Raw genomic sequence first — 11886 nt, 5'->3', positions numbered from 1 at the left:
TATATATATATATATATATGGAGGCCTTCAAGACATAGCATTTTAATAACAATAAGGATGTAATACTTTACAGAAACAGTTGTGTTAGTTATAATCTTTTTATAGCGTTTCAGCAAAACATTGTTAACCCAAATATTTAATAATAAAAACACTGGTAAAACAATAAGATGTACAACAAAATACATAACTTAGTTATGTGTGATACATTACTTAGTTATGTGTGATACATTACTTAGTTATGTGTGATACATTACTTAGTTATGTGTGATACATTACTTAGTTATGTGTGATACATTACTTAGTTATGTGTGATACATTACTCAGTGATGTGTGAGACACTACTCAGTGATGTGTGAGACACTACTCAGTGATGTGTGAGACACTACTCAGTGATGTGTGAGACACTACTCAGTGATGTGTGAGACACTACTCAGTGATGTGTGAGACACTACTCAGTGATGTGTGAGACACTACTCAGTGATGTGTGAGACACTACTCAGTGATGTATGATACATTACTCAGTGATGTATGATACATTACTCAGTGATGTGTGATACATTACTTAGTTATGTGTGATACATTACTTAGTTATGTGTGATACATTACTCAGTGATGTGTGAGACACTACTCAGTGATGTGTGAGACACTACTCAGTGATGTGTGAGACACTACTCAGTGATGTGTGAGACACTACTCAGTGATGTGTGAGACACTACTCAGTGATGTGTGAGACACTACTCAGTGATGTGTGAGACACTACTCAGTGATGTGTGAGACACTACTCAGTGATGTGTGAGACACTACTCAGTGATGTGTGAGACACTACTTAGTGATGTGTGAGACACTACTCAGTGATGTGTGAGACATTACTCAGTGATGTGTGAGACACTACTTAGTGATGTGTGAGACACTACTCAGTGATGTATGATACATTACTCAGTGATGTATGATACATTACTCAGTGATGTATGATACATTACTCAGTGATGTATGATACATTACTCAGTGATGTGTGAGACACTACTCAGTGATGTGTGAGACATTACTCAGTGATGTGTGAGACACTACTTAGTGATGTGTGAGACACTACTCAGTGATGTATGATACATTACTCAGTGATGTATGATACATTACTCAGTGATGTATGATACATTACTCAGTGATGTGTGAGACACTACTCAGTGATGTGTGAGACACTACTCAGTGATGTGTGAGACACTACTTAGTGATGTGTGAGACACTACTCAGTGATGTATGATACATTACTCAGTGATGTATGATACATTACTCAGTGATGTATGATACATTACTCAGTGATGTGTGAGACACTACTCAGTGATGTGTGAGACACTACTTAGTGATGTGTGAGACACTACTTAGTGATGTGTGAGACACTACTCAGTGATGTATGATACATTACTCAGTGATGTATGATACATTACTCAGTGATGTGTGAGACACTACTCAGTGATGTATGATACATTACTCAGTGATGTATGATACATTACTCAGTGATGTGTGATACATTACTCAGTGATGTATGATACATTACTCAGTGATGTGTGAGACACTACTCAGTGATGTATGATACATTACTCAGTGATGTGTGATACATTACTCAGTGATGTATGATACATTACTCAGTGATGTGTGAGACACTACTCAGTGATGTATGATACATTACTCAGTGATGTATGATACATTACTCAGTGATGTATGATACATTACTCAGTGATGTATGATACATTACTCAGTGATGTATGATACATTACTCAGTGATGTGTGATACATTACTCAGTGATGTATGATACATTACTCAGTGATGTATGATACATTACTCAGTGATGTATGACACATTACTCAGTGATGTATGATACATTACTCAGTGATGTGTGATACATTACTCAGTGATGTATGATACATTACTCAGTGATGTATGATACATTACTCAGTGATGTGTGATACATTACTCAGTGATGTATGATACATTACTCAGTGATGTATGATACATTACTCAGTGATGTGTGAGACACTACTCAGTGATGTATGATACATTACTCAGTGATGTGTGATACATTACTCAGTGATGTATGATACGTTACTCAGTGATGTATGATACATTACTTAGCGATACATTACCTTGTTATGTATAATACATTACTGAATGGTCTTATACTTTAATTAACATTAAGTTCCAATAATTTAGTCAAACTGAGAAGTGTAAATCAATATTACTGGTGTCCCTGGTGTCCCTGGTGTCCCTGGTGTCCCTGGTGTCCCTGGTGTCCCTGGTGTCCCTGGTGTCTCTGGTGTCCCTGGTGTCCCTGGTGTCCCTGGTGTCCCTGGTGTCCCTTCCAAGGTGGCGCCATTATGCTGATGAAGGCAACTGAAATAACTCTTCCCCTTCCTAAGAAACCTGATGTCATCCCCATACCCTGGGTTCTATGACCCCTACGGATTTAGCGCTCTAACATGAATACTAATAATAATGTCTCTTGCTTAACATTCTAGGGAGCTGTGCAAGCATGATAACATCCATAAAAATTCAGTTAAATTAAGAAGTTTATAACACATAGATTGTTGGTGAAAGTTTTCAGTTGCTGAAGAGGGTCTCTGCTTGAAGCCGAAATATACAGATCTCTCTTACCTGTGTTTAATTTGTGTTAAATTGTGTCTCACTTTCCTAATAACCGTTGACAGCAATTCTGGGATATACGGTTTGTAATTGTTCTCCGAGAGGATCCTTGTGGATTTAGCGTTTAGTTCTGACTGGAATAACAATCGTTCTCCGAAGTATAACTGAATCTTGCATGCTCTGATTACACGAAGTTTAATGATCTTGAAGTAACAAGGGTTTAGTTATCCCTGACAGTCTAATATCTGCTAACTGCTAATGTTCAGGAGGTTCTGTTGATGTCTCTGACTGAGGAGGCTGTACATTGCAAAGAACCTGGAAAAAGAATAGAAGCTAATATATAGCAACTGGAGTTAAGTCGTAACGAACGGCTATCAATGAATAAACAAGAATGGACGAGAACTGTGGTCCTGACTGGTAGCAGGTCAGCGCTGTAATAGTTAGCTACGTAGCTTACTCTATCTGTAAATGCCTGCATCAGAGGTCACCAGCTGTGACCTTATTGTCCCGTCCCACAGCCCTCAGAATCTTTCATAGCGCATCTATTCTCATACACTTCAAAGACATATAGCATGTGAACTCATGTCGTAATGAACGACTGTCAGTGAATAAACAGAAGGGACAGTTGGGTCACAGCTCGTGGCCTCTGATGCAGACAAGTCACAGTAGTGCTGCCTATGAACCTTCCTCGTAGTCCAGCGATACAACGTTGGACCTATATATACGTCGTGCCGAATAGATAAAATTGGTCAAATAGCAATAACTCATTTAAAATTAAGTCCGTTCTAAAATTTTCTCTTATACGTTTAAAGATTTTTTTTTCATTTATGTTAATGTAAAAATTAATAATTTTGTACCAAAAAAACATTAGAAAACTTCCCTAACCTTATAACAAGCTCAATTTAATTTAGCCTAATCCAACCAAATATATTTTAAATAAGTTTACAATAATTTAATATATGTGGTAGAATTACCGACAATATGTAAAGTAAAAGGACACAAGTACAGCTAATGTGATGTTTTATGTTACCAAAGTAATAAATTTTATAGTCTTTTACTAACGTGAAAATTAATCGTTCTACCATACTGTATTACTTCTACTACTACTACTACTACTACTACTACTACTACTACTACTACTACTACTACTACTACTACTACTACTGGTATTACACCTCACTCTAAGCCTATATATACCCTCTGTGTCCATGTATCGTTTGTAACAGCTTGTCAAAGCTCCTGGAGAGCGAAACGTTGCCATATTAGTTGCACTTGTGTCCTTTTACTTTACAATAATTTAATAATAAACAAACACAATGAAATATATTTTTCTCGTTAGGTTCAGAATGATTTTTCCGAAATTATTGCATACACAAATTTTCGCTTGCCTTATTCGGCAAAAAGAGCGCTGCTATACATATATGGTACATAAGACTTAAATGATTCATTGCTGGCACAAAGATGGCATATACAGTACGTGAGGTGTGAGGGAAACATTGCAAGTACATATTGCTACGTGTTTATCACAGATTATAATGTGAAAAGTCTTATCCAGCTCCTCAGAGCTTGGGCGCGTGACCAAGATACAGCAGGCATTACCCCTCTGAACCGCAGCACTGAGTCGCTGGAACAGAAAACTAGCTTCCCTGGGATCCCTAGTTACCCTGATGAGTCTTTTGCCTAGTTCCTTAAGGAACTTAGGTACACCCTTACCCCATGGGCCAAGGGTCTATCAGCCTATGGGAACAAACATATAATGATGGGCAAGTTCTCCATATTTTCTAGACTTTTGGGACTCCCTGAAGCTGGCGGCTGCCCCTCCTTCCTTCCTGGTGTACTGCAGATAGTTATCAACCATTGTGAATTCTAAACACACACACAAACACATGCTGATTAGACAGGTCGACAAAGAGACCTGGACAGGCTCGACGCGTGGTCCAGCAACTGGCTCCTGGAATTTAACCCCGCCAGATGCAAAGTCATGAAGATCGGGGTAGGGCAAAGAAGACCGCAAACAGAGTATAGGTTAGGTGGCCAAAGACTGCAACCCTCACTCAAGGAGAAAGATCTAGGGGTGAGTATAATACCGAGCACGTCTCCGAAAGCACACATCAACTGCTGCGGCATATGGGCACCTGGCAAACCTATGAATAGCGTTCCGATACCTCAGTAAGGAATCGTTCAAGTCTCTGTACACTGTGTACGTCAGGCCCATACTGGAGTACCCAGCACCAGTTAGGAACCCACACCTAGCCAAGCACGTAAAGAAACTAGAGAAAGTGCAGAGGTTCGCAACAAGACTAGTCCCAGAGCTAAGGGGTATGTCCTACGAGGAGAGGTTAAGGGGAATCGACCTGACGACACTGGAGGACAAGAGAGATGTGGGGACATGATAAGGACATACAAAATACTGAGAGGAATTGTCAAGGTGGACAGAGACAGAATGTTTCAGAAATGGGACACAACAACAAGGAGACAAAGTTGGAAGTTGAAGACTCAGATGAATCACAGGGATGTTAGGAAGTATTTCTTCAGTCACAGAGTAGTCAGGAAGTGGAATAGTTTGGGAAGCGATGTAATGGAGGCAGGATCCATTCATGGCTTTAAGCAGAGGTATGATAAAGCTCATGGTGCAGGGAGAGTGACCAAGTAGTGGCCAGTGAAGAGGCGGGGCCAGGAGCTATGATTCGACCCCTGCAACCACAACTAGGTGAGTACACACACACACACATACATATACACACAGACACACAGATAGAGACAGGATGTTCCAAAGAGGAGACACAGAAACAAGGGGTCACACTTGGAAGTTGAAGACTCAGATGAATCAAAGGGATGTTAGGAAGTATTTCTTCAGTCATAGAGTTGTCAGGAAGTGGAATAGTCTAGAAAGTGATGTAGTGGAGGCAGGAACCACACATAGCTTTAAGACGAGGTATGATAGAGCTCATGGAGCAGGGAGAGAGAGGACCTAGTAGCGTTCAGTGAAGAGGCGGGGCCAGGAGCTTATATATATATATATATATATATATATATATATCTATATATATATATATATATATATATATATATATATATATATATATATATATATATATATTATATATATATATATTCAACAAGTCGGCCGTCTCCCACCGAGGCAGGGTGACCCAAAAAAGAAAGAAAATCCCCAAAAAGAAAATATTTTCATCATTCAACACTTTCACCACACTCACACATTATCACTGTTTTTGCAGAGGTGCTCAGAATACAACAGTTTAGAAGCATATACGTATAAAGATACACAACATATCCCTCCAAACTGCCAATATCCCAAACCCCTCCTTTAAAGTGCAGGCATTGTACTTCCCATTTCCAGGACTCAAGTCCGACTATATGAAAATAACCGGTTTCCCTGAATCCCTTCACTAAATATTACCCTGCTCACACTCCAACAGCTCGTCAGGTCCCAAGTACCATTCGTCTCCATTCACTTATATCTAACACGCTTACGCACGCTTGCTGGAAGTCCAAGCCCCTTGCCCACAAAACCTCATTTACCCCCTCTTTCCAACCCTTTCGAGGGCGACCCCTACCCCACCTTCCTTCCCCTATAGATTTATATGCTTTCCATGTCATTCTACTTTGATCCATTCTCTCTAAAGGACCAAACCACCTCAACAACCCCTCTTCTGCCCTCTGACTAATACTTTTATTAACTCCACACCTTTTCCTAATTTCCACACTCCGAATTTTCTGCATAATATTTACACCACACATTGCCCTTAAACAGGACATCTCCACTGCCTCCAACCGTCTCCTCGCTGCTGCATTTACCACCCAAGCTTCACATCCATATAAGAGTGTTGGTACTACTATACTTTCATACATTCCCTTCTTTGCCTCCATAGATAACGTTTTTTGACTCCACTTATACCTCAACGCACCACTCACCTTTTTTCCCTCATCAATTCTATGATTAACCTCATTCTTCATAAATCCATCCGCCGACACGTCAACTCCCAAGTATCTGAAAACATTCACTTCTTCCATACTCCTCCTCCCCAATTTGATATCCAATTTTTCTTTATCTAAATCATTTGATACCCTCATCACCTTACTCTTTTCTATGTTCACTTTCAACTTTCCACCTTTACACACATTCTCAAACTCATCCACTAACCTTTGCAATTTTTCTTTAGAATCTCCCATAAGCACAGTATCATCAGCAAAAAGTAACTGTGTCAATTCCCATTTTGAATTTGATTCCCCAAAATTTAATCCCACCCCTCTCCCGAACACCCTAGCATTTACTTCCTTTACAACCCCATCTATAAATATATTAAACAACCATGGTGACATTACACATCCCTGTCTAAGACCTACTTTTACCGGGAAGTAGTCTCCCTCTCTTCTACACACCCTAATATATATATATATATATATATATATATATATATATATATATATATATATATATATATATATATATATATATATATATATATATATATATAAATATATATATATATATATATATATATAATCCCAAGAATGTAAGGTAAATTAATATATAACTTAACTGCAATTAAGAGTTAGTATAATTAGTAAAATTGTATAAGCAATGGAAGTAAGTTAGTTTTTATACTGCATAACATTACCGTTAATAACAGACTAGGATAGGAACAAGGGGATACCCTGATTCTTGGGAAGATGTAATGACGCCTGGCTACCTGCCATTCTCCAGGCGCTAGACCCCTTACATATTGAGCGCTTCCTCTAGAATATTCAGTAATATAAATATAATAAATCTTCCTCACCGACGCCTGATGATTGCAGATCTTCATATTATCATCATAGAATGTTAATGCTGGGCAGGACATCTCCTTGACGACATGGTTGGCGGCACACTGGCAGTACTTGGAGCAATCACTGGGGTGGGAGAACTTTTCATCCAGGCTACACAGGTGGGGACTCCAGGTGGGGCAGCTGGACTCCGCCCCCAACACCGTCACCACCACCGTCACCACCACCACCACCACTAACCAAGTCTTCATCTATCGTGATTATACGAATCATAAAAAGTAGCTATTTTGAGAGAAACAGAGCGAGACTTACATATGGCACAATAAATGTGACTGAAAAACTGATGCAATAAATACATTTAACAAATTTATTTTTAAACAAGCTGTAGGTTATTAATTAACATGTATACCTGATCACGGATAAGAAACAAAAATGTTGAAACACATACAAAAACACAATGCTAGAATATTACACATTAGCCCAATAACGAGTGAGATTCCGACAACATGTTGCAAAAAAACGAATTGACACAGCTCTACACGGAGCGAAATGACAAAAAAAAGAAGCTGGATCTACATATATATATATATATATATATATATATATATATATATATATATATATATATCATTTACCAACCATGTGAGATCATTATACCTTGAGAGAGAATCTAATTCTCTGTGACTGCTGATGGTGGTGAGGTTGCCGGGACTGATCCTTCCAGCTAGTGTGGTGGCTGATGTGTCTGAGTGAGATGACAAAACTATTGCAAAATGCAGTCAACTGCTGACCATATATAGGCCTCCTGGAATTGCTTCTTACTGCCAGGTATATCCGATATGGTACCAGTAAGATGTAATTAACACACTCCCACGACGACCTGCTGATAGGCCTTTAGGGAATATCAAAACAGGGTCAAACCATCTGTAATCTGAAAATCTCAAATTCCACTTTCAAACTGAGTTTTCTCAATTGTAAATTGCCTTCTTTTGCAGTACTCGTCAATCACGAGGCAACACTTATCACTCCAGTCATCAACCTCTCTAAAACCTGCCTCGCCACATTCTTCACGGGTCCATTATTATCATGCTTAATATATTAATCAGTTTGAAGATGACAGTGATAAGTGCCTATAATGACGTTAAGATGATAAACTCACACAGTAGCGAGATAGATCACTTTTAATGACCCGTAGAGCAAAACTACAGAAAAATCTATGAAGATATATGGCAAAACTTACAATAATTTACTAGTACTGAAACAACACCATCTAGTATTTCCTAAAACATATCATCACCGACTTGGCGACAGTTTTCTCTTTATCATCCTTGAAGGGTAAAGGGAATATCTGGATACTAATGAAAGGGCTTTTAATTTAAAGAGATGTCCAAGCCTTTCTTTGATTCAACATGACTGCTTCCTTATGTTCCCCTGGCAGTGTATGGTCCTTACGGGTTTAGTAACCATTGTGTAACAACACAGAGAGGAAGAGACTACAATTCAACGGAGGCTGTAAGAAATGTAAATTTATAATTGATTGGGATTTGCAGACTATAATTGGTATAATCATAACAAGATGATAACACGGAGATATACCCTGAGAAATGTGTATTCCTAAGTGTATATACACCGAGAAATGTATATTTTTCAGTGTATATACTATGACAAACGAAAATTTTCTTAGTGTACAAAACGCAATGAGAATTTCTCAGTGTATAAACACTGAAAGTTGCCTTTGGTCCCTGTTCCTCTTAGTTAAAAATTAATTTTGGTTAAAGATCTACAGTGAATAGATCATAACTCACAGAAACTAACTCTTATATACGACATTTCTGACTAACGTGGCCAAACTCGCTAAATTATACAGCAAGAAGAACCAGTCTTCTTGCTGGTCACTGAACCTCGTCTTCACATCAAAGTTATTGCTCTTCATGCTTATTTATCTACAGATCTACAACGGTATATTAGATCTGTCGTAGGTCAAAAGGATCTCAGCACTTGTGAGGGGAAAGTTTCGCCGAACACCTGGATTTTCTTTTCGTGCTGCAACACAAAATTGAGTTGCTTCTCACGGGGAGAATTGCTATTTGCCTGGAGACTTAATTTGTCTGCCTAATAATCATAGTATGCTCCTTTGGCAACTGTGTATATGCACTGAGATATATATACTCCTGTGTATGTACACCAAGAGAGGTATATCTTTGTGTATACAGACCAACGGATGTATATGTGAGAGCATACCAACTGCGATGCGTATGTGAATATACACCGAGAGGTGTATGTCTCTCAGTGTATATATACGCAGTGATATGTATTTCTAAGTGTAAGAAGTGTATACACCGAGAGGTGTACACTCGCTGAAAGTTTACTTTAATCTCTATTTTAGAAATTTAAGTTAAGGTAAAATTTAGCCAAGCGTGCAGTCAATAGGCTTTGAACCTAACAAACATATTGCCTACTACTCCCGTATTTATGTGTATAGTTACACGTGTACTCACTCATTTGTACTTTCAGAGACTAGTTTCAATTCTGACAGCTGGGGTACTGTTAAATCCAATAACAATAATATTACATTCATGGGGAGGGCTATATCCGTAGGGGTCACACAATGAATGGGTAATGCGAATTGATCAGGATCGAGCCATGGAAAGGAGAGTTAGCTTCAGTTTCTAGGATCAAGAGACCACAACCGGCATCAAGGCACCACCACTGAAGGTAATAATAATAATAATACTATTAATGTTCTCTTTTTTAGTGGTGTCACTCCTCTGAACCTTTTTTTTCATATTAATCTTTCTAATACATGATCTGGGTATACGGGAACCCTTGTATATTTCACAGGATATATACACCGACAGGCATAATTCTGTCAGCGTATATATGCAGAGACCTTGTTTCAGTCCCTGTAATAGGGATTCAAACATTATTGTCTGGTGGTGAAAAGGTTACCTTGTAGCCTTAATGGTCCTGTTACAGTCGATAGTAAGTAATTTTATTTAAGCAGAGGTACATTCTGTGTCATGGGCTGCCACTGTTACCTTCTGCCTTGCGTCAGAGAATTTCCCCTCATATCTGTTGCTGTCTTGTACCATGGCATAGCTCCTGACGAAGCATGGTAGTGCGAAAGATCTAGAGCTAAAGATTTCCATCCCCATGTGGCTTGTTTTGCATTGTTAAGATTGCCTGTTTGCAGTTGTATTGCAAGTACACATAAGTACAATTATCGTGCGTAGTGTAGATAACTCATGATAAATCAAAAGCCAAGGTGGCTTATTTCCACTTAGGTTCTCGATAGGCTTTAAACCCCATTAGTCAACTAACCAGCCTCGTGTATGATGTAGGTGTACTGAGACAGCATATTCTCCTAAGTAAAGCATGGGAATTTTACTTCGAATATCGTCGCTAAAGCTACGATGATATTAAAATGCAAGCGTAATTATTGGGCAATATATTTTAGAGCCAGTTCGCTGCGCCACAGGTTTCTGGTGGCGTTAGGAAATACTTTTTTTATGTCTTCAAGTGTTATTTCATTAATCTATGATATCGTAATTTAGACTTTGCTAAATTTTGTTGACAGTCTATATTATGATTTGACCAAAATTACCATCATAACGTATGTATGAGAAATAAGCTTGAAACAACCACAACAGCACTGAGTGATTAGCAGTAAATAGGTAGTAGCAGTAAGTAGGTACACACCAATGTTAGGCGACTGTTGCGGGTGGCATCCTGGGGTAAGGAAACCGAGAGAAGCAATACAAAAGAAGCTGCAATATTTACTTTTCTTGAAGTTTTCTGGATTACTAACTCTCAGGGTTCATAATCCAGATAAAATCCTCAATATCTGCTGCCTAGAAGTTAGTCAACAATAGTTAGGTTAAGTCAGGTTTGTCAGGAAACAGGACAAGTGTTTCCAATGAGAGTCTTAGTCATATGATGATCCACAGCTGGAGCTTTGGGCCATCTGTCCGAGGCCTTCCACTGGCTTACAGGTTCATCCCTTTAAAAATTATGGTTAGGTTGTGTTAAATGTGGTGAGTTACATATTAATAACATAGAAATAAACAAGCACACTTTCTTGGATCTTCTTCTTCCTCTTTATTTCTCTATGAGTGTTTCCTACTTCATGATACATACATTAAGCACTACAGTAGTTACCTATATAATCCACAGAAGAAAATATATTTTGAATTGTAATAGAAAACTGATATTTTCAGTTTTATGTTATGGTTAACTATGCTCGTTCAGACATGTACTTTGTGATATTTTTGTATATCACAGCATTAAAAGTTTATTTCGACCACAATTTTTTTCACAGTAGATTCGGAAAGGAATACATAACTGTTCATGGACTTATATGTAAATAATCGGTTATGAAATTAATGTAATTGCTAACTTTTTTTTTCTCTTGAATTTGCGTTTCAGCTGAAATTAGTCAGGATGTATAATAATAATAATAATAA

General features: G+C 38.3%; 1 long non-coding RNA gene across 1 annotated transcript; it reads right to left on the bottom strand.

Annotated features, from left to right (window-relative positions):
* Window positions 1-2346: 2346 nt before the first annotated feature.
* On the bottom strand, window positions 2347-8498 carry LOC128693401 (uncharacterized). Its single transcript, XR_008407715.2, has 3 exons — window positions 8081-8498; window positions 7438-7674; window positions 2347-2950 (listed from the first exon to the last, which is right to left on the bottom strand). It is a non-coding gene; the product is annotated as an uncharacterized lncRNA (long non-coding RNA).
* Between the last annotated feature and the right edge of the window lie 3388 nt (window positions 8499-11886).

The sequence above is a fragment of the Cherax quadricarinatus genome, chromosome 57 (assembly GCF_038502225.1).
Source record: "Cherax quadricarinatus isolate ZL_2023a chromosome 57, ASM3850222v1, whole genome shotgun sequence".
NCBI lineage: Eukaryota > Metazoa > Arthropoda > Malacostraca > Decapoda > Parastacidae > Cherax > Cherax quadricarinatus.
This window is presented reverse-complemented; position numbering and strand designations above follow the sequence as displayed.